This window comes from Astatotilapia calliptera, chromosome 7 (genome assembly GCF_964374335.1).
Source record: "Astatotilapia calliptera chromosome 7, fAstCal68.1, whole genome shotgun sequence".
NCBI lineage: Eukaryota > Metazoa > Chordata > Actinopteri > Cichliformes > Cichlidae > Astatotilapia > Astatotilapia calliptera.
In genome coordinates, this window is record NC_137428.1 from 25367943 (window position 1) to 25376365 (window position 8423).

The window sequence follows — 8423 nt, forward strand, 5'->3', positions numbered from 1 at the left end:
ATCTTTAGTTTTCGATATAAAATGCTACATAAATAAAACTGAACTGAATTAAAACCACTGATTTAATATTTATTATTATATCAACAACATTAAGCAACCTTATTAACTATTTTTGAACACATCAAATCCTGTTATAACAATGCCAATAACTATTTGAACACCAGATCAGGTCACAGCAAATCTGTGTTTGTGTCTAAACCGAATCAAAGAGAAATGAAAAAACACCAGTGCTATATTTCCTCCCTCCGGTATTACACCGTTGACAAATTACCTATATGGTTTCTCAGGTGAAAGGACTTGCAGGGGACCAATATGAGAGTATTGATCATGTGGCTCCACAGCAAGGAGAAAACTAAACATACTGTATTTCCACAAAAAGTCAAATTACTGTTTTGATATTGCATTGAAAGCTTCACAGAAAGAATTACCTGCCATAAAAGCAACTTTGAAAGGTTTGAAATGTTTCAGTGAATATCACACGAAAGTTTAACAACTGTTTGACTTTGACTTAAGTTGACTAAAAGATCAGATAACATTTTCTCAAACATTTTTGATAAAAAGAGAAGATGAGAAGTCTTTTAGGTGAGACAAGATGACGTGCAAGTCAAATTGTTCCTGGCCAGAGGCGAAGAAACTATAAGAGACCAGACAAAATTTGTGACCTCTTTGATCAGTTTTGTGGTGACATTGTCTGAAGGTAAGAAAGACAAATTCATGCGAGAGGTAATTTTATGAGGGAAAATGCATCGGTACCAGCCTGTGGGACACAGGTATTACAGGCAGCTTCTGTGCAGACAGGATTTAGTGATCCTGAGCCTCATCAATTTCCTTTGTTTGAAATGAAAGGAATTTGTCTCAGACCTCATAGCAGGAAATAGATGAACTCTGAACTCCTTTGAGATGTTATTCTGAAAATATATTGTATAGTCTGGGGTGTCTCGCCGCAATAATACAGCCACAAAGCTGCTGTGTACTTTCCCTATACACACCAGCTCCAGCTCTCAGTCCAGCCCCACAGCAGGACTGGCCCAAAAACTGGCATGTTGACCTACATTCACAGATCCATCTTGAAGCCACTCAATTGTGTATTTGGAGAATTAGGTCACAAAATACTGTCTATGCTGGAACATCGGAGGAAGATCAGTTAGAGCAGAACAAGGAGTTACATAATTTTCACTTTGAAGTAAAAGTAAAAAGCTGCATCATGTTAAGCCGCATTAACACTTGAGCTATGATTAAAACTGCAAGTAAGCCACTGGGGGTAATTGCAAAAATTATTTGTAAGACAAATATGTGCAAATTGGAAAACAATAGTTAAAAGAAAAAGATGAAAATTTGGTTTCACTTGTACACCAGAAAGCCTCTGGCTGTTGTCTTAAAAAAATCGACAGCATCAAGGATCAAAGTATTTAAATATTTAACTTGGCGATAATCTGTTGGTTTGAAGATTTGGAAGGTAATGTTGATTAGTGATGAAAAAAAAACACAAGAGGAGGTGAACACATCAGTAATCTGTAAGGTTATTTCCCATGTGTGATGTCCTCTGAGCAAGAATCCTATTGGACCGATTCCTGTATTCCATGTACTTAAGTCACCCTCTAATAGACACCCAATTTCATGGAAATTAAAAGGATTGCCTCCTTTTGAAATGTAAATCGGGTATGCAGATTTAGGATGAATCAAAATCTGCCTCCCTAGTTGACACAGAGTGAAATAAGCTTTTCATGACCCATTACGTCTGTGCCAGTTGCCGCCTCCAGGCTCATTAAGGATCGGACACAACTCCAGGACAATTTTATTGGAGACGAAGCAGCATCACAATCATTGCTTACCAAAACAACTCACAGGCTTCAAATATTATTCTTTGGTCACAGCTGACAATTGCTGTCTGGAAAAGAATAATTGTCGCACATCTCCGTGTTGAATATCAATATAAACTCACTATTTTCCCTTAATAGGACGGAGAGATTTTGGGAGGTAACTTCTGAAAGTAATCATGATCCTGTTAAGCCTGCAGACACAATGGGAAAAGAGTTGTCGCACACACAACTCTCTGCTCATAAAATGCAGTTTAATGCCATATATCCTTATATGCACTTATTTGATACCTGATTTCCTGCCTCTCTATAATGAGTCACGCTTCCCAGCTAAGCACAAAAAAACGTTTCTGTAAGTACCATATGTGCTTAAATCTTCATCAAGTGAGCAGCTTCATTTTCTGTGGGTTGTTTTAAAATTATGTTATGCATACTGTAGTTTAAGAGGGTTTTTTTTAATAACTGTTACTCTTCAAAGAAGAGGTCATCCTCAACCAACCCGTTCCCCTGCACAGGAGAAAGATGTCTGTTTTCTGGCAAAATTCTTCACTGCTTCTCCTTTTGGGGAATTTAAATTTGTAGAACATTTCCTAGCATAACTTTATAAGATACTGTACCCCCCCTAACAGAAAGTGTTACAGCCACCTGTGCAAAACTTGATATTCTGCTCATGCCTGCCTACAATCTTCCAGTGAGCGGACAGTCGGCTGACAGCAAAGTGATTTCCAAACTAGACAATTCCATGGACTTGTCTGCATGAATCTATCAGCAGGAAGTTTTTGTTTTTTTTAAAGATCTACAGCTGTCTCACTCAGCTTGACTGGAACACTGAAGCTCTTTATGGGGTTTTTTTTTATGAAATACACAAACAAACATCAGTTTCATGAATTAATCATGCTAGCATTACAGGACATTTGGATTCTTCTTCCCAAAAAGCTGCAGCAGGAATTGGGCGATGTCTGAAATATTAATACCGATCATCAGACTAACTGACCTTGGCTTTAGAGACATCTGTGACTGAAGGTTGGGTTATGACTAAAAGAAATGTGTGCGCTCGAGCAATGAATTCAATAACCCTTCTTTTTTTAAGTCAAAACATGAGTCGGGATGTCAAAAAAAGCAATCTGTACTCCAGGTATTCTGAAAATAGGTCATGTAAAACCTCTCTCTTTACTAATGAAGTCCCTGTGCACGGAGCCTCACACCTGCAGTTTCAATTACCACAGTGAAACAGGAAAGGAAATCCCGACAGTGCTGCTGCAGTCAGCAGACACTCGGGTGAAGCAGATGCAGCAGTGCAATGTTGCTGCTCTTCGTTATGAACAGAACAGACATCTATCAGCTTTGAATGAGCTCTTAGGTTGATCACATTTATATGCAGATCACTTTGGGAGGTTTCTGTTTGACAATGCTTGAAGGGACAATGGGGTTTTTTTTGGGGGGGGGGGGGAAGGTTTATTCATTCATGTATTTATGCATAGATGAATTTCTGTGTTCATTTCTATGCCAACAGTTAATTTGTTGTTTTTGCACCGAAACTAGTTTGGAAATTCTGCTGTTATACATTTCCTTCTTCGAAGTCACTGTAAGTAGCTTGAGCACTGGTTTGGGTTCTTTATTTTAATTACTGAGTAAGCCTAGTTTGTTTAGTTTTTTTAATCTATCACATTTGTCGCCAAGTTTTGAAAGTTTTTCACCTTCGTTTGTTTTAATTTCATGGTTGCAGGAGAAAGGATCTAAGGATCTTTTTTTGAGAGGCACGCACGTGTTGACATCTCTTGGCAACGGCGACATGTCAACAGCACTATCTTCAGTGGCTGTGCTGTTCTTGTTAGGATATTGAATCACTGATTTGATTTATGTACAGTATATCTGCAGATCCTCCTGCACAGGTAATAAGCAGCTCTCTGAGATGCAGTTTGTTCAACAAATTCAATATTATTGAGCTCAGTGTTTATTCAGCTCCTCCCAGACCTTTCATCTGCTTATTGTCGCTACTCTCCTGTGGGTCTGTTATCTCAGGATCATGCCTCTGGACGAAGACTGTTGTTGATAGGACGGCATCCATGGGTACCCGCAGGGAGGGATCAGATGTTTTGCCAGAACTCGTGGTCAGCAAAGATTATCTGGTTGTGTTTGAGCTTCACAGAGTTTACACACCGTGTTGTGTCTTATCAAAAGAAGCAAAACCATGTTTGACTGCAGCTGAGATTTATTTGTAAGAGGACACTTCACTGCTTGGATCTGCACAAATGATCCAAACTGAGTGAAGGTTAACTCCTTTTTGATATACTTTGCTGCCAAGACTTCCATTTCAGTACCTTTACAGCACATTTTCAATGCTTTAATGTGCACATCAATACATACACGGTCACTCAAGACTGTACTTGTTACCGCAGGCTACAGGAACAAGACATCAATCATATATATGGAGTAAGCTGAATTGTATTCAGTATTTTGAGCCTTGTTTGGTTCAGCAAGTGATAATAACAGGTCCTTCTATTTCAAGGGGATCTGCACTGAGAAATAGATTATGATGTCCTTGGAGACTCACTGGGCAGAGGCGCAAACCATGAAATCATCATGTGGGTTTGAGTATTGTCAGTGTTTCAAGTCGCTTTCCACTTTTACTTCTTAAATTCTGACACAAGCAAACAAAGAAACACAAACAGTACTTGTGAAACCTACAAGATTTAATTGCTGTTCTCATTTATTATACATATATACTCTATATCGTCAGCTTTAACATTAGTTAATCGCTTTTGGAAATCAGCTCCATGGGCCTCTGCCATCCACCTTCTAGCCACGCTCTACCAAAAAAGCCTTTTTTCCCCACCTCTAATCAGACCCGATTTCTTTGTCCCGTCATTGAATTAAGTGGCAATTTCAGGCCATGAGAACGCTATGTGAGTGAGACACCTCTCCTAATCCAAGCATGCAATTCTATGAATAACAATTGTGAAACTTCATTCTGGATAAGTCATTACACCTGTCTCTCTGTCTCTAATTTTCTCTTTACTAACTCTTTGTTTTTTCATGCCTTTTTTGCACCATTTACTCCCATACATTTTCTTCCATTATCTCCAGGTTTGTTTATCTTAAATACAAATCCCTCAAGAGTCACACACTCAGCCACTTAGCTGTCCACATATGTGGTAAGCAAACAGACCGTGTGTTTTTTTAATTGTCTAATGTGCAGGTGATTATATTCTCCCCATACTGCCCTGCCAATTAAGACACAGCATTGCCCTGTTGAAGTGGGAAGATTTATGTGCCGACAGAAGCTGTCTGATTTAGATATATTAGGGCTATTAAACCACTTCTCATGAATATGGCCTGTCACTGCAACTGTCTTAATAATCTCTCCTATGCACATGAACCAAGACATCACATGGAGAGATTAGGCTCCCCAGATCGTGGCCGCTCTTTTAATCTTTTTGATTGTGCATTGCAATTACGTGGAATGCAATCTATGCAGCAGTATTCGTTCAGTGTCCTGTTTTTGCATCAGAACACTTGACTGAGGTCAGTTGTTTCATTTCTGTGAGTGATATGAAACAAAGACATGTAAGGTTCAAAAGAGTGCTCCTCTATTAAAAGTAACAAAAACAATTAGAAGGACACTTGGACAGCACATCCTGCACCAAGGACGATGCCATAACCCGTGAGCCACGTGAGCAATAAAATTCAACATGTTCTTCCCCCTGTCCAGCAAATTTTATATTTGCAGTGGAAGTTTTTGCATAGTCACGATCGCAACAAAGCTGACCAGTAAATAAATAAATAAAGCTGCAATGAAAATATACCATCACAAATGTTACAATCTTTTACTTTAACTGCAATACAGAGGCAGTGTGGTGCACTGCCTCTGTATTGTTTTGTTTTGTGGCTCACAATAATTATCTTTCCTCCCTTAGACTGCTGAATTAATAGGGCCAGTGGGTGCAGTCCATTGTCTAATACAGCAGAGACTGTGTATCTTAAAAAAGCACCCCAAACTTTTGTCTGAATGGATGAATTTCACACTGGTTTTGGGTGAGATAATGACTAAACTGAATATGAGTGGACTGCAAATCAAGAAAAAAAAAAAAGTCACTTTCTTTTACTCCCTCTCCAAGTAAATGCAGCTCTGCTCTGCCGGCTAATTGAATCAAAACTTGTCTTTCAGAAAGTCTGTTTTCCTCTGTAACAGTGTGGTTTCCCTCTAAACACATGAGGGGGGTCACTGCCTCTCCTCGCACTCCATCTGTCATGTGCACAAGTACTGTAGGGTTGATTTGCTGCCACCGCAGACTCCATTTCTATTGAATATGATGGACTACATCAAACTCCGAGGCTTGCCACTCAGCAGCCATGTTGTTGTTTATTTGGACAGTTATTTTGAAGTCCCAATGTGAATTGAAAAGAAAGACATTATCAGCAAAATCTGATTGAAAACTAAAAATAGCTTTCCCTCCCTGCAGGCTATACTACTCCTGTACATGAGCAAAGTTGCATGGAGTTTAACAAATGCTAGGTCCAGAGATGCTGGCTCTCACATTATAGATACAGTTAGCCGGGGTGCATTAGTATATCTTTAACACAATAATATAAGTAGGGTAAATAAGTAAATCACACAGCTAAAATAGAAAAATCAAACCTTGACTTTTATGTGTCAGTGCAACAAAATGACTGGGTCATAGGTTTACCAGTTTGGCTGATGATTGGTTCTTTAGGTGCAGATCACTGGCGTGCACAGATAGAGACGAGGTGGTGCTGAAGCACTTGCCCTTTTGCCCTCAGTCCAAAAAAGTGCCCTTTTGAAAGACGTGATTTTTTTTTTTTTTTTAAAGCTGCGCGATTTAAAAAGGTGTGAAAATAATGGCTTGATTTGTGCCCCTTCTTCAAAGACACCCGAACCCTGTCGCTTTTTCACTGTCACCGTGTCACGTGAACACGCTTGCAGTTCATTTGTTGTGAGGCGTGTAGCAGCGGCATGACACAGGACTACTTGGAGTAGGCATAGTAGGCTGACTATAGCGACTGGGAGCCACGGCGGACAACACGGCAGCTCTTTCCCTTCCCAACCAGTCAGGTAACCCATGAATCGAGTGAAATTATTCTGTTTGCCCTCTAAGACCAACCTGCAATTGTTTTGTTGTGAAGTAGCCTGTCAGAAACTGCACATGACAAACTTTGCCAGCTTACCCCTCCATCCATCCATATGGATAAACAAAAAAACGACACATTTAAAATGTAACCTAAACCATTTAGGCAACCCCACTCTCCATCAATTCCGACCTTTTTGCATACACTATTGAAAATATCACGTTATGCTATAGGCTAAGGCTACATGCCGTTAGGCAGAGGGCTCTTTTGAGCCCATTTTTCGTTACAAATTTTAGGATGATCTCACGGAAATCTGTGAATAAATACAAAGTTTTCAAACTGAAGTCAGTGACGGGAAGACATCACACTTTTTAGAGATGGAACTGCAGAAAAACCTAAAACCTTGACATGATTATGAATAATAGAATTATGGACGTTTCTCCGTTTTTGTGGATTAGCCTTTCCATAACTAACGTCAACTACTGTCCTACTTTGGTAAGATTGAAATTAATGTCTTTGACTGTCTTTAGTAGGTGTCTCCTGTGAGAAAGTTAGAACACCGTCCAACTGTCTAAAGATGCAGTCTTTAGCCTAACTGGTTGTTACTGACTCAGCGATGCTCGCAGACATTTACGCACTGTGTTGTGACCTGATTGTGACAGAACAGTGACGTTGTTATTAGAGATGGACCGATCCGATATTACGTATCGGTATCGGTCCGATACTGACCTAAATTACTGGATCGGATATCGGAGAAAAATAAAAAATGTAATCCGATCCATTAAATATCACGAAAGCACCTCACAAAACTTGCAACACGCTGTAACTCGCCTCAGAACGTTAGCACGTCGGAGCAGTATGCATCACGTGATAGAGCGGCTGTGGCATGCGGGACCTGTCGGTGGTCTGGATAGCATTTGGAGCTTCGCTAGCAACCCGGCATTTCATCTCCGACAAAGTTATCCCGAGAGAAGCAAAGCAAGTGTGTAAGTCCATCTCTGAATGTTTGTAAAGCATTCCTGCGTTAAGCTTAACAACTAATATATGGAGCGACTGCCTCTCTCTCTCTCTTGCTGCTACTTCAATCATGAAACTGCTTAACGATCAGCTGATCGGCTTTTCTGTCGGGAGTCCGTGTCTCTAGTTTGCTTTTGGCCCACTTTGCACCAGAAAGAGGAAACCAGCGGCTGAACAACAGCAGCACGTTTAAGCTTGATCAGCTGTTGTTAGAATTTATTTATTATTACTTTCTACTCGAGGATCTTTTTCTACGTAGCTGACGCTGGTAACTGTGCAGGGGCGGATCTAGCAAAGTTTAGCCAGGGGGGCCGATAGGGCATTAACAGGGAAAAGGGGGCACAAAGACATACTTTTCTTTCTTATTCTCATTTAAAATGTCGAGCTTTTAATAAATAATTATCTGACACCCAAAGTTTTAATTTGATGTAAAATGAATAGAAGTCAATTACTGTATATAGTAACTATTAAGTCTAATATATATACCCTAGTAAGCTATAG